Source organism: Rhinoderma darwinii, unplaced genomic scaffold (genome assembly GCF_050947455.1).
Source record: "Rhinoderma darwinii isolate aRhiDar2 unplaced genomic scaffold, aRhiDar2.hap1 Scaffold_446, whole genome shotgun sequence".
Classification (NCBI taxonomy): domain Eukaryota; kingdom Metazoa; phylum Chordata; class Amphibia; order Anura; family Rhinodermatidae; genus Rhinoderma; species Rhinoderma darwinii.
In genome coordinates, this window is record NW_027463908.1 from 224,938 (window position 1) to 248,453 (window position 23,516).

Sequence of the window (23,516 nt, forward strand, 5' to 3'; positions counted from 1 at the left end):
CGGGTTATCGCTTCTCGGCCTTTTGGCTAAGATCAAGTGTAGTATCTGTTCTTATCAGTTTAATATCTGATACGTCCCCTATCTGGGGACCATATATTAAATGGATTTTTAGAACAGGGAGATGGAAATAGAGCTTGCTCTGTCCACTCCACGCATTGACCTGGTATTGCAGTATTTCCAGGACCGGTGCACCCTTTCCTTATGTGTTGACTAAAAGCAGATTCCAAAAGTGTTTTTTGTCTTTGCTATTGTTTCTGTCTTTCTGAAGGGATCTCCCCTTTTAATCCCATTATTTCAACACCTGTTGGACAATGCATGAGTGATAATGAGCTCATTGATTAAATGCAATTAATGAATAGATTGCCACCTCTTGTTGTGTGTCGTCTGTGTTTCTGTGTTTCCGGCATTTCACATTGGAACACCTCATTCACCTTCCTTGTCTTCTCTCCGCCCTCCCTTTTAGGTAAGTTAAAGAGCTGCACCTGAGCCAGCCACTGATTGATTGATTGATTGATTGATTGATTGATTGATTGATTGATTGATTGATGCAGCACAACAGTCAAATAGTGGAGTGGAGTAGGGGAACAGCAAACAGCCAATAAAGCAGCCCGCCCGCTCGCCTGCCCGCCACAATGGACCTACCTGTGTACACTAGATGGATGTGATGGAATGTACTGTCGTCCCTACATTTCAAGAAGAAGTAAGAATTGCAGTTGCAACAAAGCCTTGCTTGCCTACAAAGAGAGCAGCAATTTGGATTTGTTACTATGTTACCTAGAAGAATAACAAACTGTGCAAGGATGGAGGTTGTAGGAGCAAGGAGAAGTTGTCTGTAAAGTTGGTGGATGCCTATTTTCCATTTTGCAGTCCCTTGTCTCCCTCTTGTGGCCTCCTGGAGGCAACTAGCTGTGCAAAAAAAAGACAGCCTGGCGGCCGGCTGTTGCAGTGTTGCCCTCTCAGGCAACACTGAGTGACTGACTGAGCCTCACCGTCTTATATAAAGTTCAGACGGAACTTTGCACGTGTCATAGTGGAGCCCTCAGGATTCCAGAGCCAGCTTTCTGACATCATAATGGGGCCTCAGAGATAAAAGCCTGGGCCCAGGCAGTGTTGGTCAGTGCTGCTCAGCAGGCAGCACTGGACTGGACTGGATTACAGCTGATACAAGGTGTGAAGGAACAAGGGGTGGCTGTGGGCATGCACTTGCTGCCGCTGCCAGTGTTTATCTGCATGGCAGCAGGGCATTTGGGCGTTGCCAGGAAGGCGTTTTTATGTAGATTCCTCCTCTTTCAGCACTGCATTGTGGTGCAAGCAAAAGAAGCAAATCCTGTCTGGCTTCCTCTCCGGCCTTTATTCACCTCCCGTGTAGCTGTGAGTGTGTGAGCCTGCAGGGCCCCATGGAATTGCCTAGAAGTAGGCTGAATCGCTGCAAGGGCTGAACAGCAGTATCGGGCAGGCTCGGGCAACGCGCGGCCCGTTCGGGTTATCGCTTCTCGGCCTTTTGGCTAAGATCAAGTGTAGTATCTGTTCTTATCAGTTTAATATCTGATACGTCCCCTATCTGGGGACCATATATTAAATGGATTTTTAGAACAGGGAGATGGAAATAGAGCTTGCTCTGTCCACTCCACGCATTGACCTGGTATTGCAGTATTTCCAGGACCGGTGCACCCTTTCCTTATGTGTTGACTAAAAGCAGATTCCAAAAGTGTTTTTTGTCTTTGCTATTGTTTCTGTCTTTCTGAAGGGATCTCCCCTTTTAATCCCATTATTTCAACACCTGTTGGACAATGCATGAGTGATAATGAGCTCATTGATTAAATGCAATTAATGAATAGATTGCCACCTCTTGTTGTGTGTCGTCTGTGTTTCTGTGTTTCCGGCATTTCACATTGGAACACCTCATTCACCTTCCTTGTCTTCTCTCCGCCCTCCCTTTTAGCCAGCCACTGATTGATTGATTGATTGATTGATTGATTGATTGATTGATTGATTGATTGATTGATTGATTGATGCAGCACAACAGTCAAATAGTGGAGTGGAGTAGGGGAACAGCAAACAGCCAATAAAGCAGCCCGCCCGCTCGCCTGCCCGCCACAATGGACCTACCTGTGTACACTAGATGGATGTGATGGAATGTACTGTCGTCCCTACATTTCAAGAAGAAGTAAGAATTGCAGTTGCAACAAAGCCTTGCTTGCCTACAAAGAGAGCAGCAATTTGGATTTGTTACTATGTTACCTAGAAGAATAACAAACTGTGCAAGGATGGAGGTTGTAGGAGCAAGGAGAAGTTGTCTGTAAAGTTGGTGGATGCCTATTTTCCATTTTGCAGTCCCTTGTCTCCCTCTTGTGGCCTCCTGGAGGCAACTAGCTGTGCAAAAAAAAGACAGCCTGGCGGCCGGCTGTTGCAGTGTTGCCCTCTCAGGCAACACTGAGTGACTGACTGAGCCTCACCGTCTTATATAAAGTTCAGACGGAACTTTGCACGTGTCATAGTGGAGCCCTCAGGATTCCAGAGCCAGCTTTCTGACATCATAATGGGGCCTCAGAGATAAAAGCCTGGGCCCAGGCAGTGTTGGTCAGTGCTGCTCAGCAGGCAGCACTGGACTGGACTGGATTACAGCTGATACAAGGTGTGAAGGAACAAGGGGTGGCTGTGGGCATGCACTTGCTGCCGCTGCCAGTGTTTATCTGCATGGCAGCAGGGCATTTGGGCGTTGCCAGGAAGGCGTTTTTATGTAGATTCCTCCTCTTTCAGCACTGCATTGTGGTGCAAGCAAAAGAAGCAAATCCTGTCTGGCTTCCTCTCCGGCCTTTATTCACCTCCCATGTAGCTGTGAGTGTGTGAGCCTGCAGGGCCCCATGGAATTGCCTAGAAGTAGGCTGAATCGCTGCAAGGGCTGAACAGCAGTATCGGGCAGGCTCGGGCAACGCGCGGCCCGTTCGGGTTATCGCTTCTCGGCCTTTTGGCTAAGATCAAGTGTAGTATCTGTTCTTATCAGTTTAATATCTGATACGTCCCCTATCTGGGGACCATATATTAAATGGATTTTTAGAACAGGGAGATGGAAATAGAGCTTGCTCTGTCCACTCCACGCATTGACCTGGTATTGCAGTATTTCCAGGACCGGTGCACCCTTTCCTTATGTGTTGACTAAAAGCAGATTCCAAAAGTGTTTTTTGTCTTTGCTATTGTTTCTGTCTTTCTGAAGGGATCTCCCCTTTTAATCCCATTATTTCAACACCTGTTGGACAATGCATGAGTGATAATGAGCTCATTGATTAAATGCAATTAATGAATAGATTGCCACCTCTTGTTGTGTGTCGTCTGTGTTTCTGTGTTTCCGGCATTTCACATTGGAACACCTCATTCACCTTCCTTGTCTTCTCTCCGCCCTCCCTTTTAGGTAAGTTAAAGAGCTGCACCTGAGCCAGCCACTGATTGATTGATTGATTGATTGATTGATTGATTGATTGATTGATTGATTGATTGATTGATTGATTGATGCAGCACAACAGTGTGATCGCAATGAGGTCACGTTACGCCTTGATCTCCATGCAGGTTCAAATCAGGTGGGGGGGGTGCGAGCTCGGAGAAGCAAAGACACACTGAGACGTTTCTCAAGGCAAAAATACTTCTGACTTTATTTGCAGAGACACAGAGTTTATATAGTAAAAATATCATATAATTATGTGCAGACACATATACATTCTTGTGGTTTCTTTCCTCATTATTCTTATCTCTACATTCATTGTTCTTATTCCTTACATCTAATTTTTAATCCGGTGTTCTACCCATATCTATCTTGGCTGTACGCCCAGAACCCAAAAAGTCTGTAAACAGACTCCCTAGTTCCTGGTAGTACCCTCATAACATAATGAATTCGCAATTTCCAGTTTCGGCAGAACATCTGCAGATTATCACATTCCATAACCTTTCAATAATACCCAAAATATATACACGTTTATCCTTCTACCTTGAAGTAGTACATACATTACACTTATATCATTGATTATAGGTTGTTCTATACCATCACAATCCCTCCTTTTGTGATTTTACCAACACCTAAATTCCAATGCTACTTCTATCTCCTGATAGCAAGGCTTCGATCCATTTCTTCACTTGATTCACACAGGTATGTAGGTGGGGTAATCTCACAACACTCTTTCATCATAATGTATAGGCCTCTGATTGAATGCTTCCCTTATCTTGCAAAATGCATAACAATTGAAACATGTAAGCAATACAAATAATATCATTAAGCAAATCAACGGTTGGAAAAGCACATGCAATATCTTAGTGGCAGTGGGGGAAAATCCTGTAAATACGTCATACCAGTGATGGGCATTGCATCTTTAATTGCTGACGATAAATTTATTACTTCCTTAGCTGCTATTGTAGCCAATACTTTCACTTTACTTAGAGTTACATTATGGGCTGCTATCAATTTCTTTACGTCTTTAGACTTTTGTAACACTTGTTTTAACTCTTCCAGTGGCAAACTAAAATTTCCATAGGGCAAAGGTTCAGGTACCCACACAGTGGACATTATTTCTTCTAAAGTAGGCAGGAACACTATAGTTTGGTTCCCCCAAGTCAAATGCGTCACATTGTATAGACATCCTGAAAATGGTCCTATAAGATTAAACTGGCTAAGGGTCTGCTTGTCGTTAGTTACTAAACATACATGCTGTGGACCTACTTCAATATAAACCTGTAGGTTAGCTTGTGGGATTATAGTGAGTGCGCATACATTATCCTGGTGCTGCATTAGACAGGGTTCATATATCCCTGACTGTTGATTACATACATATCCTTGCTCTGTTAACTGGCACAAATCTATATTCCTTGTCTTATTTTGAGAATCTATGTGTGTTCCTTTCATTTCCGGCATCCAATATTGTCCTAATAATGTCACCGGATCAATCATTACCATTGGTATAACAATAAATTTGCATAATAGAGTAGGATTTTTCACATGAAATGCTATTAGTCTTCCTGCACACCATTTAGGTGTACACTCAGTATACTCAGGCTGGAACAATAACCACGTATCATTTCTCTCTCCTATGGGCAGAATGTCTGTCCATTGCCTAACATGACTACTAAACAATTTATTCTTACAATTATTCATCTGTTCTTGTTGCCACATCGTTTTAAGCGTACATACTGTCCAATTTACTAAAGTTGATACATTCTGTAATGTTCTATATTCGGTTAGCATACTTTCATTAAAAACATTTAGAAATAGTTCATCTATAGCTAACCCTTTTTGCTGTAAGTCAAAGGTAGTAGGTAACCATGAGGCACCTCTCCTTAATGCAGTAGATGTGTCGTCTCCCACTGAATTTCATTTGTTCATAACTGTTTCTACCTGTATACCATTCAATACTCCTAATCCCGTTCCTACCCCTCCTAATAGCGGGTCATACCATTCTCTATTTTGTCTATGACAGCTGGGGGATTCAGGGAAGGAAATATTGAAGTGTACATTCTTTTTCTGCTGTTGGGTTACAGCGCTCTTACAAATGTGTGCGATTCTTTCCAGACTTTGTACTGTTATATGTGGCTTAAAACTATCTCTTCAAATTGTTATCAAGAATACAAAATATCTTCTATTTCTTATTTGGCTATTATTCATACATAATATCATCCCATCAGTCTCTTTTATTACAATCGTAGAGTTGAGCCTCTCCTTGTTGCATCTTTCATAAGTCTTATTTATCATTTTGTTTCTATTTTTACTGGTTGTATATTTCTGTCGATACTGTAAATCTGGTTCATAACAACAAAACAACAGCCGCGGCGTCTCTTCTTGTATGCTAATGTTGGCTGTTTTGTCTATGTGAAGGTACACAGTCCCTCCATGTGGTCCTTTTTTCCAAGTCCCTTCGGTTGTAGTCACATTTGTAGTATAACACGGGGCATTGGCCTTACAGGTGTAGTTACCCTGCTTTCTATCCACTGTGGCATTCGCCCACCCTGTCCTGAACTGTTCCAGTGATTCTGTACTGATTACGTGTACAGGAGTAGCAGTTCTGCCTTTTTGTATAAGAGCACACGCAACAACCGCCGCAACAACCGCAAAGATCTTCATTCTTCTGGCTGAAGAACCTTTTTACAATGACTGGCGTGAATCCAGCTTGCCTTTCCTTCGAGCTTCACTGAGGTGCTTGTAACGAGCAAAACTTGAAAAGGACTTGAAACGGTCCGTCAAATCTTGGGTCTAGACTTTTCCTCACGTGTCTTTTGACAACGACCCAATCTCCTGGTTCTAGCTTATGCGTCCCTTCAACTGAATCAGGATCTGGAATGGAAGCAAAAACTTGTGCATGCACCTTGTTCAATTGTTTGTTCAGCGTTGATACATAATCTGTTAGTCTACCATACTGCATTTGGAGCACCTATGGAAAATAACATCCTAATCTGGGAGCCGACCCAAATAAGATCTCATATGGGCTGAGACCTGTTCTTTTTGTGGGCGTGTATCTTACTGAGAACAAGGCTAATGGTAGACACTCGGTCCATGGTTTCCCGGTTTCTACCATTGCTTTTTGGATTTTCAATTTGAGAGTCCCATTTAGTCTCTCAACCTTCCCACTGCTCTGTGGATGGTATGGTGTATGTAGGGCTTGACTTATGCCTAGAGCTGACAACACATAGTTCATGATTTCACCCGTAAAATGAGTTCCTCTGTCGCTCTTGTTCACCTCTGGAACTCCATATCTGCACACCACCTCGTTGATCAGTTTCTTTGCTGTGGCTACGGCTGTAGCTTTGGTTACTGGAAATGCTTCTGGCCATCCTGAAAAGAGATCAATACAAACAAGCACATACTCATAGGTACCGACTTTTGGTAATTGAATATAGTCTATCTGTAGTCTCTGGAATGGGTAAATTGGTCTGGGTGTGTGCTTCTGTGGTACTTTTACAGTTCTTCCAATATTATGTGTTGCACAGATCATGCATCCTTGTGTAAAACTGCTGGCCATCACACTAAACCCTGGAGCATACCACACCTTGTTTACCAAGTCCATCATTGCCGTTTTTGACTGGTGTGTCTCTCCATGTGTTATCTGGGCCATCATTGGGAACATTGTCTTAGGCAGGCACAGTTTATTCTGGCATTGCCAGAAGCCATCTTTTCGTAGCGTTGCTCCTTGGGCCGTCCACTTGTCTTTTTCTTCTTCTGTTGCTTGTCCTTGAAGTTTTTGCAGTAGTTCCGGGCTTACAGCTGGTCTTGTTTCCTCTGGATCTTTTATCTGACATACGGCTGCTAACACGGGTAGCTTCTGTGCTGCTTGTTTTTGCGGCTTGGTCTGCCAAAGCATTTCCTTTTGTCTCTGGTGAACTCACCTTAGTGTGAGCTTTTATTGTTTACTACTGCTACTTCTGTGGGTAACATCAGGGTCTCCATCAAGTATTTTACAAAGTCTGCATTCTTTACAGGTGTACCTGCAGAGGTCAAAAACTGTCTTGCCCTCCATATGGCGCCATAATCGTGTGCAATCCCAAAAGCATATCGAGAGTCAGTGTATATATTTGCTGTCTTTCCTTCTGCATGTTGGCATGCTGCTGCCAGGGCCTTAAGCTCCGCTTCTTGTGCTGAGCGGGACGCTGGTAAGGAGGCTGCTTCTAGGACTACATCTTCGGTGGCTACTGCATATCCTGTACAAAGTATATGCTTGCGTAGAGGTACTCCATGGATTGGTGTCACAAGCCGCTACCAAACACAACTCCTCCTCATTCAGCTGATAATGCAGAATACTTTGAGAATCTCACTTTTATCAGGTTCTGCAAATACTTGATTAATAAAAATAAAACATTCCCAAAAACTTTACATCAAATTAACAATGTCCAGACAAATTTTGTTTTGCCTTCTCCCTCATCTAAATCCATAAAAACTTGTGTGAGTGACGTCACATCGCCTCCTGTGTAACTTTGCTGGAGGGGGATGGTCTCTTACACATAAACCAAAATTGTACCTGATCAGTTCCTTCACCCTTCCCCCCTTTGTGGACTCTGCGAGAGTGATGTAGCAGAGTTCAAAACTACATCTCAACATAACACTAATTTAACCCCTTGTAATGTACAACAGCCTGAAACAAAAATGACTTTTTCCTGACAAACATTTGATCTTTACAATGACATAATTTCTATGTGAAATCAAAAATAGAACAATTGTAGTTAGTTATTCAATAAAACAGAAAATATTATCTCTGATAACATTAATTACTGCAAACCAATAAACAGTATAACGGTGGGGGCACATACATTTTCAATACCCCGTGTCTCACAATATCTGTAGTTTAATACATCTGAATTAACATCAAAACACATGAAATCTGATCACATCATAACACATAAATATCGTAACTTTTATAACCAACAGCGCTTGCGCAAAAGAGAAGAAATTTATTTCAGTTTGTAGACATTACTGATATATATATATCTCAGCAGTGCATATTGAGATCCCTTTGTCTCATCAGCCCTGCAGACTGCACCCAGTCAGCCCCCCTCCTCCTCCTCCCAAACACAGCACACTTTAGGGGGGAGGGAGGGGGGTCACAAACTCATTTCTCACAACTTCTCACAATCTTAACACTTTCAATGCCGGCAAAACAACATACGTATCTGCAATCATTCATCACACCATTGTATAGGAATTATCTACGTTAATGTTTAACAGTACAATCTGACGGCCACCATCTCTATATTATGATGACGTGTTGTTTCATCAGTGAACTAGACTGGAACTTCTGTAAATAGAAAAAACACTACAAATGACAAAATTAACAAGGTGATTATTTCATACTGATTTGGATGGGCCGGGCGTGGCCACATCAGGGGCAGGGGGGGCAGCCTCTCCCCTTGGAAACAGTGCGCAGGGGGTTTCCCACCAACAATGAGGACACACTCAACATGAGGTACGGACGCCATTACCGGGCGTCGGCTGGTCCTGTTCTCTAATACATACAATACATTTCTTATTCCTAACTTCCTCTTCTGCAAATCCCTCTAAAGCACTTTTCATCAACTTTCTACCTTCCAACTTCCCTTTGTTCTCCAGAATACCTTTTGCCCAATCTGCGGCTTGGAGCCGCCCTCCTCTTTTTCCCTCTGCCAGTTTACATGCCTTGATCAGGGCAAGCAACTCTGCACTCTGTGCAGAATGTATGACAGGATCAAGGGTCTCATAATATAAGACAGAGGTGTCTGGTGGTTTGGCTGTGAAGGACTGCTTATACATTATTACATTTATCACTTTTCCTGATTCAATCTACAAAATGACACAAAGTCATACAAAATATCTATATCAGCATTTAATGTTGTGTCCATTCATTTCAAGAACAAGATTACATTTCTTATCTCACTAGCAGCTGTTCTTCACCTCCCCCTTCTCTTGTCACACTAGTTGATTCTAAATTATACCATATGGGAATTTACTATAAGGTCATTTGCAACATTAAAACAACTATTACTTCTATCACTTCCTTTGCTTTAAACTTTACTTTATAAAATATGAATTTCCTCTGACAACCTCCTCGTACTACTTCTTCTGACACTTTTCTCCATGCTTCTGCTTTCCCCTGTAACTTTTTATCTTTCAACCATCCACGTTTTGTGTCACAACATTCATTCCATTTTTCTGCGTCTAACCGTCCATGGGATTCTAGACCACATGCTTTCATTAAATTTTTTTTTTTTTTTTGTTCCCTGCGTTGCCTTTTTACCTTCTCTTTCTGCTACTACCTGTTTGGCGGTTTGTCCTTTGGGGTGCTCATCTCATACTCTTGTTACAGATTCTAGCTACTGACAGATGAATTCCATTCTCATCTGTTTTATACAGTTTCTAGTTTCCGTACTTACTCTTGTTACAGATTTTAGCTGACAGACGAATTCCATTCTCATCTGTTTTAGACAGTTTCTAATTTCCGTACTTAATAGGGACACCAGTTCCCCATTGTCTAGTTATAAGTGGTCGCCTAAAGGCAGACCCTAAGTTATGTAGGGGGTAGTTTTCCTGATAGGTGAATTTCTGGATTTACGATCCCCTAGTAAGCTTACACCCTTTTAACAGGTGCTTGCTCACCCATATGCCATACCTCAAACTCTCGTTTGCCGTGACTGTTTCCCATAGCCCTGCTATGATGGAGGGGACTCTTACCCTTCTCTCTCAGTTTTTATCTTCACTAACAAACACTATGGCTATTGGCTGTTAGGGAAAGTCCCACACTACCTTTCTCACCTATTTTATACAGTTACTTATCCCCTCAAAACCCTTTTAAACCTTCTTCTACTCTGGCCAGAGAATTAAATTCCTTTTATAACTAGCTTACTTTCTTCGTCTGAGACACCACTCAAGGAGATATCCTCCACACCATAAGAGTAATATGACAAATATTCCTAATCCAAATAACAAGGCAAACGTAAAATCAAGCTATTCATTTGACATGCCGGATTATCAGATTGCAGAAAATTCTGGAATTTTGAGCTGAAAATCAGTGCATGATAATCTCTGCAAGTACCTCAATGCTGTACACACATTTTCGGCATTTTTCCGGATTATCAGATTGCACAAAATTTTCGATTTCCGGGCTTAAATTTAGCCTATCATAATCCCCATAGTCACCTGAAGCATGTACACATGTTTCTGGTAATTTGCCGGATTATCGGAAGTTTTTTTCCAAAAAACAATTTCCTTATTCTAAAATGCATTTGTGACACAAAACTGGGTTTCTACAACATTCATACAAATACTGTCATGGAGATCAGGCACTTTATCCTGAGGGTAGGATTACATATAGACTTGACCAGATTTTTACACTAAAAATACCCTCATGTGGCCCCTCTATTCCTCAGGAGTACTACCGGGAAGGTGACCTACCAGACAGGAAGGTGCAGAGCAGAGTTTGTAAGAATTAAGTCTTCTTACCTTGCTGCAGCTGTGGTCTGCCCGTTCCTTAGTCTGGAGAGTCGCCACTCTAGTCCCGGGAGATCCCCTAGGTGGGGTGCCGTCCTTCTGGTCAAGTCCCTGTTTCGGGCGCCAATTTCTGTGATCGCAATGAGGTCACGTTACGCCTTGATCTCCATGCAGGTTCAAATCAGGTGGGGGGGGTGCGAGCTCGGAGAAGCAAAGACACACTGAGACGTTTCTCAAGGCAAAAATACTTCTGACTTTATTTGCAGAGACACAGAGTTTATATAGTAAAAATATCATATAATTATGTGCAGACACATATACATTCTTGTGGTTTCTTTCCTCATTATTCTTATCTCTACATTCATTGTTCTTATTCCTTACATCTAATTTTTAATCCGGTGTTCTACCCATATCTATCTTGGCTGTACGCCCAGAACCCAAAAAGTCTGTAAACAGACTCCCTAGTTCCTGGTAGTACCCTCATAACATAATGAATTCGCAATTTCCAGTTTCGGCAGAACATCTGCAGATTATCACATTCCATAACCTTTCAATAATACCCAAAATATATACACGTTTATCCTTCTACCTTGAAGTAGTACATACATTACACTTATATCATTGATTATAGGTTGTTCTATACCATCACAACAGTCAAATAGTGGAGTGGAGTAGGGGAACAGCAAACAGCCAATAAAGCAGCCCGCCCGCTCGCCTGCCCGCCACAATGGACCTACCTGTGTACACTAGATGGATGTGATGGAATGTACTGTCGTCCCTACATTTCAAGAAGAAGTAAGAATTGCAGTTGCAACAAAGCCTTGCTTGCCTACAAAGAGAGCAGCAATTTGGATTTGTTACTATGTTACCTAGAAGAATAACAAACTGTGCAAGGATGGAGGTTGTAGGAGCAAGGAGAAGTTGTCTGTAAAGTTGGTGGATGCCTATTTTCCATTTTGCAGTCCCTTGTCTCCCTCTTGTGGCCTCCTGGAGGCAACTAGCTGTGCAAAAAAAAGACAGCCTGGCGGCCGGCTGTTGCAGTGTTGCCCTCTCAGGCAACACTGAGTGACTGACTGAGCCTCACCGTCTTATATAAAGTTCAGACGGAACTTTGCACGTGTCATAGTGGAGCCCTCAGGATTCCAGAGCCAGCTTTCTGACATCATAATGGGGCCTCAGAGATAAAAGCCTGGGCCCAGGCAGTGTTGGTCAGTGCTGCTCAGCAGGCAGCACTGGACTGGACTGGATTACAGCTGATACAAGGTGTGAAGGAACAAGGGGTGGCTGTGGGCATGCACTTGCTGCCGCTGCCAGTGTTTATCTGCATGGCAGCAGGGCATTTGGGCGTTGCCAGGAAGGCGTTTTTATGTAGATTCCTCCTCTTTCAGCACTGCATTGTGGTGCAAGCAAAAGAAGCAAATCCTGTCTGGCTTCCTCTCCGGCCTTTATTCACCTCCCGTGTAGCTGTGAGTGTGTGAGCCTGCAGGGCCCCATGGAATTGCCTAGAAGTAGGCTGAATCGCTGCAAGGGCTGAACAGCAGTATCGGGCAGGCTCGGGCAACGCGCGGCCCGTTCGGGTTATCGCTTCTCGGCCTTTTGGCTAAGATCAAGTGTAGTATCTGTTCTTATCAGTTTAATATCTGATACGTCCCCTATCTGGGGACCATATATTAAATGGATTTTTAGAACAGGGAGATGGAAATAGAGCTTGCTCTGTCCACTCCACGCATTGACCTGGTATTGCAGTATTTCCAGGACCGGTGCACCCTTTCCTTATGTGTTGACTAAAAGCAGATTCCAAAAGTGTTTTTTGTCTTTGCTATTGTTTCTGTCTTTCTGAAGGGATCTCCCCTTTTAATCCCATTATTTCAACACCTGTTGGACAATGCATGAGTGATAATGAGCTCATTGATTAAATGCAATTAATGAATAGATTGCCACCTCTTGTTGTGTGTCGTCTGTGTTTCTGTGTTTCCGGCATTTCACATTGGAACACCTCATTCACCTTCCTTGTCTTCTCTCCGCCCTCCCTTTTAGGTAAGTTAAAGAGCTGCACCTGAGCCAGCCACTGATTGATTGATTGATTGATTGATTGATTGATTGATTGATTGATTGATTGATGCAGCACAACAGTCAAATAGTGGAGTGGAGTAGGGGAACAGCAAACAGCCAATAAAGCAGCCCGCCCGCTCGCCTGCCCGCCACAATGGACCTACCTGTGTACACTAGATGGATGTGATGGAATGTACTGTCGTCCCTACATTTCAAGAAGAAGTAAGAATTGCAGTTGCAACAAAGCCTTGCTTGCCTACAAAGAGAGCAGCAATTTGGATTTGTTACTATGTTACCTAGAAGAATAACAAACTGTGCAAGGATGGAGGTTGTAGGAGCAAGGAGAAGTTGTCTGTAAAGTTGGTGGATGCCTATTTTCCATTTTGCAGTCCCTTGTCTCCCTCTTGTGGCCTCCTGGAGGCAACTAGCTGTGCAAAAAAAAGACAGCCTGGCGGCCGGCTGTTGCAGTGTTGCCCTCTCAGGCAACACTGAGTGACTGACTGAGCCTCACCGTCTTATATAAAGTTCAGACGGAACTTTGCACGTGTCATAGTGGAGCCCTCAGGATTCCAGAGCCAGCTTTCTGACATCATAATGGGGCCTCAGAGATAAAAGCCTGGGCCCAGGCAGTGTTGGTCAGTGCTGCTCAGCAGGCAGCACTGGACTGGACTGGATTACAGCTGATACAAGGTGTGAAGGAACAAGGGGTGGCTGTGGGCATGCACTTGCTGCCGCTGCCAGTGTTTATCTGCATGGCAGCAGGGCATTTGGGCGTTGCCAGGAAGGCGTTTTTATGTAGATTCCTCCTCTTTCAGCACTGCATTGTGGTGCAAGCAAAAGAAGCAAATCCTGTCTGGCTTCCTCTCCGCCCTTTATTCACCTCCCGTGTAGCTGTGAGTGTGTGAGCCTGCAGGGCCCCATGGAATTGCCTAGAAGTAGGCTGAATCGCTGCAAGGGCTGAACAGCAGTATCGGGCAGGCTCGGGCAACGCGCGGCCCGTTCGGGTTATCGCTTCTCGGCCTTTTGGCTAAGATCAAGTGTAGTATCTGTTCTTATCAGTTTAATATCTGATACGTCCCCTATCTGGGGACCATATATTAAATGGATTTTTAGAACAGGGAGATGGAAATAGAGCTTGCTCTGTCCACTCCACGCATTGACCTGGTATTGCAGTATTTCCAGGACCGGTGCACCCTTTCCTTATGTGTTGACTAAAAGCAGATTCCAAAAGTGTTTTTTGTCTTTGCTATTGTTTCTGTCTTTCTGAAGGGATCTCCCCTTTTAATCCCATTATTTCAACACCTGTTGGACAATGCATGAGTGATAATGAGCTCATTGATTAAATGCAATTAATGAATAGATTGCCACCTCTTGTTGTGTGTCGTCTGTGTTTCTGTGTTTCCGGCATTTCACATTGGAACACCTCATTCACCTTCCTTGTCTTCTCTCCGCCCTCCCTTTTAGGTAAGTTAAAGAGCTGCACCTGAGCCAGCCACTGATTGATTGATTGATTGATTGATTGATTGATTGATTGATTGATTGATTGATGCAGCACAACAGTCAAATAGTGGAGTGGAGTAGGGGAACAGCAAACAGCCAATAAAGCAGCCCGCCCGCTCGCCTGCCCGCCACAATGGACCTACCTGTGTACACTAGATGGATGTGATGGAATGTACTGTCGTCCCTACATTTCAAGAAGAAGTAAGAATTGCAGTTGCAACAAAGCCTTGCTTGCCTACAAAGAGAGCAGCAATTTGGATTTGTTACTATGTTACCTAGAAGAATAACAAACTGTGCAAGGATGGAGGTTGTAGGAGCAAGGAGAAGTTGTCTGTAAAGTTGGTGGATGCCTATTTTCCATTTTGCAGTCCCTTGTCTCCCTCTTGTGGCCTCCTGGAGGCAACTAGCTGTGCAAAAAAAAGACAGCCTGGCGGCCGGCTGTTGCAGTGTTGCCCTCTCAGGCAACACTGAGTGACTGACTGAGCCTCACCGTCTTATATAAAGTTCAGACGGAACTTTGCACGTGTCATAGTGGAGCCCTCAGGATTCCAGAGCCAGCTTTCTGACATCATAATGGGGCCTCAGAGATAAAAGCCTGGGCCCAGGCAGTGTTGGTCAGTGCTGCTCAGCAGGCAGCACTGGACTGGACTGGATTACAGCTGATACAAGGTGTGAAGGAACAAGGGGTGGCTGTGGGCATGCACTTGCTGCCGCTGCCAGTGTTTATCTGCATGGCAGCAGGGCATTTGGGCGTTGCCAGGAAGGCGTTTTTATGTAGATTCCTCCTCTTTCAGCACTGCATTGTGGTGCAAGCAAAAGAAGCAAATCCTGTCTGGCTTCCTCTCCGGCCTTTATTCACCTCCCGTGTAGCTGTGAGTGTGTGAGCCTGCAGGGCCCCATGGAATTGCCTAGAAGTAGGCTGAATCGCTGCAAGGGCTGAACAGCAGTATCGGGCAGGCTCGGGCAACGCGCGGCCCGTTCGGGTTATCGCTTCTCGGCCTTTTGGCTAAGATCAAGTGTAGTATCTGTTCTTATCAGTTTAATATCTGATACGTCCCCTATCTGGGGACCATATATTAAATGGATTTTTAGAACAGGGAGATGGAAATAGAGCTTGCTCTGTCCACTCCACGCATTGACCTGGTATTGCAGTATTTCCAGGACCGGTGCACCCTTTCCTTATGTGTTGACTAAAAGCAGATTCCAAAAGTGTTTTTTGTCTTTGCTATTGTTTCTGTCTTTCTGAAGGGATCTCCCCTTTTAATCCCATTATTTCAACACCTGTTGGACAATGCATGAGTGATAATGAGCTCATTGATTAAATGCAATTAATGAATAGATTGCCACCTCTTGTTGTGTGTCGTCTGTGTTTCTGTGTTTCCGGCATTTCACATTGGAACACCTCATTCACCTTCCTTGTCTTCTCTCCGCCCTCCCTTTTAGGTAAGTTAAAGAGCTGCACCTGAGCCAGCCACTGATTGATTGATTGATTGATTGATTGATTGATTGATTGATTGATTGATTGATGCAGCACAACAGTCAAATAGTGGAGTGGAGTAGGGGAACAGCAAACAGCCAATAAAGCAGCCCGCCCGCTCGCCTGCCCGCCACAATGGACCTACCTGTGTACACTAGATGGATGTGATGGAATGTACTGTCGTCCCTACATTTCAAGAAGAAGTAAGAATTGCAGTTGCAACAAAGCCTTGCTTGCCTACAAAGAGAGCAGCAATTTGGATTTGTTACTATGTTACCTAGAAGAATAACAAACTGTGCAAGGATGGAGGTTGTAGGAGCAAGGAGAAGTTGTCTGTAAAGTTGGTGGATGCCTATTTTCCATTTTGCAGTCCCTTGTCTCCCTCTTGTGGCCTCCTGGAGGCAACTAGCTGTGCAAAAAAAAGACAGCCTGGCGGCCGGCTGTTGCAGTGTTGCCCTCTCAGGCAACACTGAGTGACTGACTGAGCCTCACCGTCTTATATAAAGTTCAGACGGAACTTTGCACGTGTCATAGTGGAGCCCTCAGGATTCCAGAGCCAGCTTTCTGACATCATAATGGGGCCTCAGAGATAAAAGCCTGGGCCCAGGCAGTGTTGGTCAGTGCTGCTCAGCAGGCAGCACTGGACTGGACTGGATTACAGCTGATACAAGGTGTGAAGGAACAAGGGGTGGCTGTGGGCATGCACTTGCTGCCGCTGCCAGTGTTTATCTGCATGGCAGCAGGGCATTTGGGCGTTGCCAGGAAGGCGTTTTTATGTAGATTCCTCCTCTTTCAGCACTGCATTGTGGTGCAAGCAAAAGAAGCAAATCCTGTCTGGCTTCCTCTCCGGCCTTTATTCACCTCCCGTGTAGCTGTGAGTGTGTGAGCCTGCAGGGCCCCATGGAATTGCCTAGAAGTAGGCTGAATCGCTGCAAGGGCTGAACAGCAGTATCGGGCAGGCTCGGGCAACGCGCGGCCCGTTCGGGTTATCGCTTCTCGGCCTTTTGGCTAAGATCAAGTGTAGTATCTGTTCTTATCAGTTTAATATCTGATATGTCCCCTATCTGGGGACCATATATTAAATGGATTTTTAGAACAGGGAGATGGAAATAGAGCTTGCTCTGTCCACTCCACGCATTGACCTGGTATTGCAGTATTTCCAGGACCGGTGCACCCTTTCCTTATGTGTTGACTAAAAGCAGATTCCAAAAGTGTTTTTTGTCTTTGCTATTGTTTCTGTCTTTCTGAAGGGATCTCCCCTTTTAATCCCATTATTTCAACACCTGTTGGACAATGCATGAGTGATAATGAGCTCATTGATTAAATGCAATTAATGAATAGATTGCCACCTCTTGTTGTGTGTCGTCTGTGTTTCTGTGTTTCCGGCATTTCACATTGGAACACCTCATTCACCTTCCTTGTCTTCTCTCCGCCCTCCCTTTTAGGTAAGTTAAAGAGCTGCACCTGAGCCAGCCACTGATTGATTGATTGATTGATTGATTGATTGATTGATTGATTGATTGATTGATTGATTGATGCAGCACAACAGTCAAATAGTGGAGTGGAGTAGGGGAACAGCAAACAGCCAATAAAGCAGCCCGCCCGCTCGCCTGCCCGCCACAATGGACCTACCTGTGTACACTAGATGGATGTGATGGAATGTACTGTCGTCCCTACATTTCAAGAAGAAGTAAGAATTGCAGTTGCAACAAAGCCTTGCTTGCCTACAAAGAGAGCAGCAATTTGGATTTGTTACTATGTTACCTAGAAGAATAACAAACTGTGCAAGGATGGAGGTTGTAGGAGCAAGGAGAAGTTGTCTGTAAAGTTGGTGGATGCCTATTTTCCATTTTGCAGTCCCTTGTCTCCCTCTTGTGGCCTCCTGGAGGCAACTAGCTGTGCAAAAAAAAGACAGCCTGGCGGCCGGCTGTTGCAGTGTTGCCCTCTCAGGCAACACTGAGTGACTGACTGAGCCTCACCGTCTTATATAAAGTTCAGACGGAACTTTGCACGTGTCATAGTGGAGCCCTCAGGATTCCAGAGCCAGCTTTCTGACATCATAATGGGGCCTCAGAGATAAAAGCCTGGGCCCAGGCAGTGTTGGTCAGTGCTGCTCAGCAGGCAGCACTGGACTGGACTGGATTACAGCTGATACAAGGTGTGAAGGAACAAGGGGTGGCTGTGGGCATGCACTTGCTGCCGCTGCCAGTGTTTATCTGCATGGCAGCAGGGCATTTGGGCGTTGCCAGGAAGGCGTTTTTATGTAGATTCCTCCTCTTTCAGCACTGCATTGTGGTGCAAGCAAAAGAAGCAAATCCTGTCTGGCTTCCTCTCCGGCCTTTATTCACCTCCCATGTAGCTGTGAGTGTGTGAGCCTGCAGGGCCCCATGGAATTGCCTAGAAGTAGGCTGAATCGCTGCAAGGGCTGAACAGCAGTATCGGGCAGGCTCGGGCAACGCGCGGCCCGTTCGGGTTATCGCTTCTCGGCCTTTTGGCTAAGATCAAGTGTAGTATCTGTTCTTATCAGTTTAATATCTGATACGTCCCCTATCTGGGGACCATATATTAAATGGATTTTTAGAACAGGGAGATGGAAATAGAGCTTGCTCTGTCCACTCCACGCATTGACCTGGTATTGCAGTATTTCCAGGACCGGTGCACCCTTTCCTTATGTGTTGACTAAAAGCAGATTCCAAAAGTGTTTTTTGTCTTTGCTATTGTTTCTGTCTTTCTGAAGGGATCTCCCCTTTTAATCCCATTATTTCAACACCTGTTGGACAATGCATGAGTGATAATGAGCTCATTGATTAAATGCAATTAATGAATAGATTGCCACCTCTTGTTGTGTGTCGTCTGTGTTTCTGTGTTTCCGGCATTTCACATTGGAACACCTCATTCACCTTCCTTGTCTTCTCTCCGCCCTCCCTTTTAGGTAAGTTAAAGAGCTGCACCTGAGCCAGCCACTGATTGATTGATTGATTGATTGATTGATTGATTGATTGATTGATTGATTGATTGATTGATTGATTGATGCAGCACAACAGTCAAATAGTGGAGTGGAGTAGGGGAACAGCAAACAGCCAATAAAGCAGCCCGCCCGCTCGCCTGCCCGCCACAATGGACCTACCTGTGTACACTAGATGGATGTGATGGAATGTACTGTCGTCCCTACATTTCAAGAAGAAGTAAGAATTGCAGTTGCAACAAAGCCTTGCTTGCCTACAAAGAGAGCAGCAATTTGGATTTGTTACTATGTTACCTAGAAGAATAACAAACTGTGCAAGGATGGAGGTTGTAGGAGCAAGGAGAAGTTGTCTGTAAAGTTGGTGGATGCCTATTTTCCATTTTGCAGTCCCTTGTCTCCCTCTTGTGGCCTCCTGGAGGCAACTAGCTGTGCAAAAAAAAGACAGCCTGGCGGCCGGCTGTTGCAGTGTTGCCCTCTCAGGCAACACTGAGTGACTGACTGAGCCTCACCGTCTTATATAAAGTTCAGACGGAACTTTGCACGTGTCATAGTGGAGCCCTCAGGATTCCAGAGCCAGCTTTCTGACATCATAATGGGGCCTCAGAGATAAAAGCCTGGGCCCAGGCAGTGTTGGTCAGTGCTGCTCAGCAGGCAGCACTGGACTGGACTGGATTACAGCTGATACAAGGTGTGAAGGAACAAGGGGTGGCTGTGGGCATGCACTTGCTGCCGCTGCCAGTGTTTATCTGCATGGCAGCAGGGCATTTGGGCGTTGCCAGGAAGGCGTTTTTATGTAGATTCCTCCTCTTTCAGCACTGCATTGTGGTGCAAGCAAAAGAAGCAAATCCTGTCTGGCTTCCTCTCCGGCCTTTATTCACCTCCCGTGTAGCTGTGAGTGTGTGAGCCTGCAGGGCCCCATGGAATTGCCTAGAAGTAGGCTGAATCGCTGCAAGGGCTGAACAGCAGTATCGGGCAGGCTCGGGCAACGCGCGGCCCGTTCGGGTTATCGCTTCTCGGCCTTTTGGCTAAGATCAAGTGTAGTATCTGTTCTTATCAGTTTAATATCTGATACGTCCCCTATCTGGGGACCATATATTAAATGGATTTTTAGAACAGGGAGATGGAAATAGAGCTTGCTCTGTCCACTCCACGCATTGACCTGGTATTGCAGTATTTCCAGGACCGGTGCACCCTTTCCTTATGTGTTGACTAAAAGCAGATTCCAAAAGTGTTTTTTGTCTTTGCTATTGTTTCTGTCTTTCTGAAGGGATCTCCCCTTTTAATCCCATTATTTCAACACCTGTTGGACAATGCATGAGTGATAATGAGCTCATTGATTAAATGCAATTAATGAATAGATTGCCACCTCTTGTTGTGTGTCGTCTGTGTTTCTGTGTTTCCGGCATTTCACATTGGAACACCTCATTCACCTTCCTTGTCTTCTCTCCGCCCTCCCTTTTAGGTAAGTTAAAGAGCTGCACCTGAGCCAGCCACTGATTGATTGATTGATTGATTGATTGATTGATTGATTGATTGATTGATTGATTGATTGATGCAGCACAACAGTCAAATAGTGGAGTGGAGTAGGGGAACAGCAAACAGCCAATAAAGCAGCCCGCCCGCTCGCCTGCCCGCCACAATGGACCTACCTGTGTACACTAGATGGATGTGATGGAATGTACTGTCGTCCCTACATTTCAAGAAGAAGTAAGAATTGCAGTTGCAACAAAGCCTTGCTTGCCTACAAAGAGAGCAGCAATTTGGATTTGTTACTATGTTACCTAGAAGAATAACAAACTGTGCAAGGATGGAGGTTGTAGGAGCAAGGAGAAGTTGTCTGTAAAGTTGGTGGATGCCTATTTTCCATTTTGCAGTCCCTTGTCTCCCTCTTGTGGCCTCCTGGAGGCAACTAGCTGTGCAAAAAAAAGACAGCCTGGCGGCCGGCTGTTGCAGTGTTGCCCTCTCAGGCAACACTGAGTGACTGACTGAGCCTCACCGTCTTATATAAAGTTCAGACGGAACTTTGCACGTGTCATAGTGGAGCCCTCAGGATTCCAGAGCCAGCTTTCTGACATCATAATGGGGCCTCAGAGATAAAAGCCTGGGCCCAGGCAGTGTTGGTCAGTGCTGCTCAGCAGGCAGCACTGGACTGGACTGGATTACAGCTGATACAAGGTGTGAAGGAACAAGGGGTGGCTGTGGGCATGCACTTGCTGCCGCTGCCAGTGTTTATCTGCATGGCAGCAGGGCATTTGGGCGTTGCCAGGAAGGCGTTTTTATGTAGATTCCTCCTCTTTCAGCACTGCATTGTGGTGCAAGCAAAAGAAGCAAATCCTGTCTGGCTTCCTCTCCGCCCTTTATTCACCTCCCGTGTAGCTGTGAGTGTGTGAGCCTGCAGGGCCCCATGGAATTGCCTAGAAGTAGGCTGAATCGCTGCAAGGGCTGAACAGCAGTATCGGGCAGGCTCGGGCAACGCGCGGCCCGTTCGGGTTATCGCTTCTCGGCCTTTTGGCTAAGATCAAGTGTAGTATCTGTTCTTATCAGTTTAATATCTGATACGTCCCCTATCTGGGGACCATATATTAAATGGATTTTTAGAACAGGGAGATGGAAATAGAGCTTGCTCTGTCCACTCCACGCATTGACCTGGTATTGCAGTATTTCCAGGACCGGTGCACCCTTTCCTTATGTGTTGACTAAAAGCAGATTCCAAAAGTGTTTTTTGTCTTTGCTATTGTTTCTGTCTTTCTGAAGGGATCTCCCCTTTTAATCCCATTATTTCAACACCTGTTGGACAATGCATGAGTGATAATGAGCTCATTGATTAAATGCAATTAATGAATAGATTGCCACCTCTTGTTGTGTGTCGTCTGTGTTTCTGTGTTTCCGGCATTTCACATTGGAACACCTCATTCACCTTCCTTGTCTTCTCTCCGCCCTCCCTTTTAGGTAAGTTAAAGAGCTGCACCTGAGCCAGCCACTGATTGATTGATTGATTGATTGATTGATTGATTGATTGATTGATTGATTGATGCAGCACAACAGTCAAATAGTGGAGTGGAGTAGGGGAACAGCAAACAGCCAATAAAGCAGCCCGCCCGCTCGCCTGCCCGCCACAATGGACCTACCTGTGTACACTAGATGGATGTGATGGAATGTACTGTCGTCCCTACATTTCAAGAAGAAGTAAGAATTGCAGTTGCAACAAAGCCTTGCTTGCCTACAAAGAGAGCAGCAATTTGGATTTGTTACTATGTTACCTAGAAGAATAACAAACTGTGCAAGGATGGAGGTTGTAGGAGCAAGGAGAAGTTGTCTGTAAAGTTGGTGGATGCCTATTTTCCATTTTGCAGTCCCTTGTCTCCCTCTTGTGGCCTCCTGGAGGCAACTAGCTGTGCAAAAAAAAGACAGCCTGGCGGCCGGCTGTTGCAGTGTTGCCCTCTCAGGCAACACTGAGTGACTGACTGAGCCTCACCGTCTTATATAAAGTTCAGACGGAACTTTGCACGTGTCATAGTGGAGCCCTCAGGATTCCAGAGCCAGCTTTCTGACATCATAATGGGGCCTCAGAGATAAAAGCCTGGGCCCAGGCAGTGTTGGTCAGTGCTGCTCAGCAGGCAGCACTGGACTGGACTGGATTACAGCTGATACAAGGTGTGAAGGAACAAGGGGTGGCTGTGGGCATGCACTTGCTGCCGCTGCCAGTGTTTATCTGCATGGCAGCAGGGCATTTGGGCGTTGCCAGGAAGGCGTTTTTATGTAGATTCCTCCTCTTTCAGCACTGCATTGTGGTGCAAGCAAAAGAAGCAAATCCTGTCTGGCTTCCTCTCCGGCCTTTATTCACCTCCCGTGTAGCTGTGAGTGTGTGAGCCTGCAGGGCCCCATGGAATTGCCTAGAAGTAGGCTGAATCGCTGCAAGGGCTGAACAGCAGTATCGGGCAGGCTCGGGCAACGCGCGGCCCGTTCGGGTTATCGCTTCTCGGCCTTTTGGCTAAGATCAAGTGTAGTATCTGTTCTTATCAGTTTAATATCTGATACGTCCCCTATCTGGGGACCATATATTAAATGGATTTTTAGAACAGGGAGATGGAAATAGAGCTTGCTCTGTCCACTCCACGCATTGACCTGGTATTGCAGTATTTCCAGGACCGGTGCACCCTTTCCTTATGTGTTGACTAAAAGCAGATTCCAAAAGTGTTTTTTGTCTTTGCTATTGTTTCTGTCTTTCTGAAGGGATCTCCCCTTTTAATCCCATTATTTCAACACCTGTTGGACAATGCATGAGTGATAATGAGCTCATTGATTAAATGCAATTAATGAATAGATTGCCACCTCTTGTTGTGTGTCGTCTGTGTTTCTGTGTTTCCGGCATTTCACATTGGAACACCTCATTCACCTTCCTTGTCTTCTCTCCGCCCTCCCTTTTAGGTAAGTTAAAGAGCTGCACCTGAGCCAGCCACTGATTGATTGATTGATTGATTGATTGATTGATTGATTGATTGATTGATTGATTGATGCAGCACAACAGTCAAATAGTGGAGTGGAGTAGGGGAACAGCAAACAGCCAATAAAGCAGCCCGCCCGCTCGCCTGCCC

General features: G+C 45.0%; 11 non-coding genes across 11 annotated transcripts; all 11 read left to right on the forward strand.

Annotated features, from left to right (window-relative positions):
- The first annotated feature begins 6 nt into the window (after positions 1-6).
- Positions 7-197, forward strand: LOC142716009 (U2 spliceosomal RNA). The gene has a single exon (XR_012871316.1). It is a non-coding gene; the product is annotated as a U2 spliceosomal RNA (small nuclear RNA).
- A 1,288-nt stretch (positions 198-1,485) lies between these two features.
- LOC142716010 (U2 spliceosomal RNA) lies at positions 1,486-1,676 on the forward strand. Its single transcript, XR_012871317.1, has one exon. It is a non-coding gene; the product is annotated as a U2 spliceosomal RNA (small nuclear RNA).
- A 1,276-nt stretch (positions 1,677-2,952) lies between these two features.
- On the forward strand, positions 2,953-3,143 carry LOC142716011 (U2 spliceosomal RNA). The gene has a single exon (XR_012871318.1). It is a non-coding gene; the product is annotated as a U2 spliceosomal RNA (small nuclear RNA).
- Positions 3,144-12,507: 9,364 nt separating this feature from the next.
- Positions 12,508-12,698, forward strand: LOC142716012 (U2 spliceosomal RNA). Its single transcript, XR_012871319.1, has one exon. It is a non-coding gene; the product is annotated as a U2 spliceosomal RNA (small nuclear RNA).
- A 1,288-nt stretch (positions 12,699-13,986) lies between these two features.
- On the forward strand, positions 13,987-14,177 carry LOC142716013 (U2 spliceosomal RNA). The gene has a single exon (XR_012871320.1). It is a non-coding gene; the product is annotated as a U2 spliceosomal RNA (small nuclear RNA).
- A 1,288-nt stretch (positions 14,178-15,465) lies between these two features.
- On the forward strand, positions 15,466-15,656 carry LOC142716016 (U2 spliceosomal RNA). Its single transcript, XR_012871322.1, has one exon. It is a non-coding gene; the product is annotated as a U2 spliceosomal RNA (small nuclear RNA).
- Positions 15,657-16,944: 1,288 nt separating this feature from the next.
- Positions 16,945-17,135, forward strand: LOC142715898 (U2 spliceosomal RNA). The gene has a single exon (XR_012871216.1). It is a non-coding gene; the product is annotated as a U2 spliceosomal RNA (small nuclear RNA).
- Positions 17,136-18,431: 1,296 nt separating this feature from the next.
- On the forward strand, positions 18,432-18,622 carry LOC142716017 (U2 spliceosomal RNA). Its single transcript, XR_012871323.1, has one exon. It is a non-coding gene; the product is annotated as a U2 spliceosomal RNA (small nuclear RNA).
- A 1,304-nt stretch (positions 18,623-19,926) lies between these two features.
- Positions 19,927-20,117, forward strand: LOC142716018 (U2 spliceosomal RNA). The gene has a single exon (XR_012871324.1). It is a non-coding gene; the product is annotated as a U2 spliceosomal RNA (small nuclear RNA).
- Positions 20,118-21,413: 1,296 nt separating this feature from the next.
- On the forward strand, positions 21,414-21,604 carry LOC142716019 (U2 spliceosomal RNA). The gene has a single exon (XR_012871325.1). It is a non-coding gene; the product is annotated as a U2 spliceosomal RNA (small nuclear RNA).
- A 1,288-nt stretch (positions 21,605-22,892) lies between these two features.
- LOC142716020 (U2 spliceosomal RNA) lies at positions 22,893-23,083 on the forward strand. The gene has a single exon (XR_012871326.1). It is a non-coding gene; the product is annotated as a U2 spliceosomal RNA (small nuclear RNA).
- The last annotated feature ends 433 nt before the right edge of the window (positions 23,084-23,516 follow it).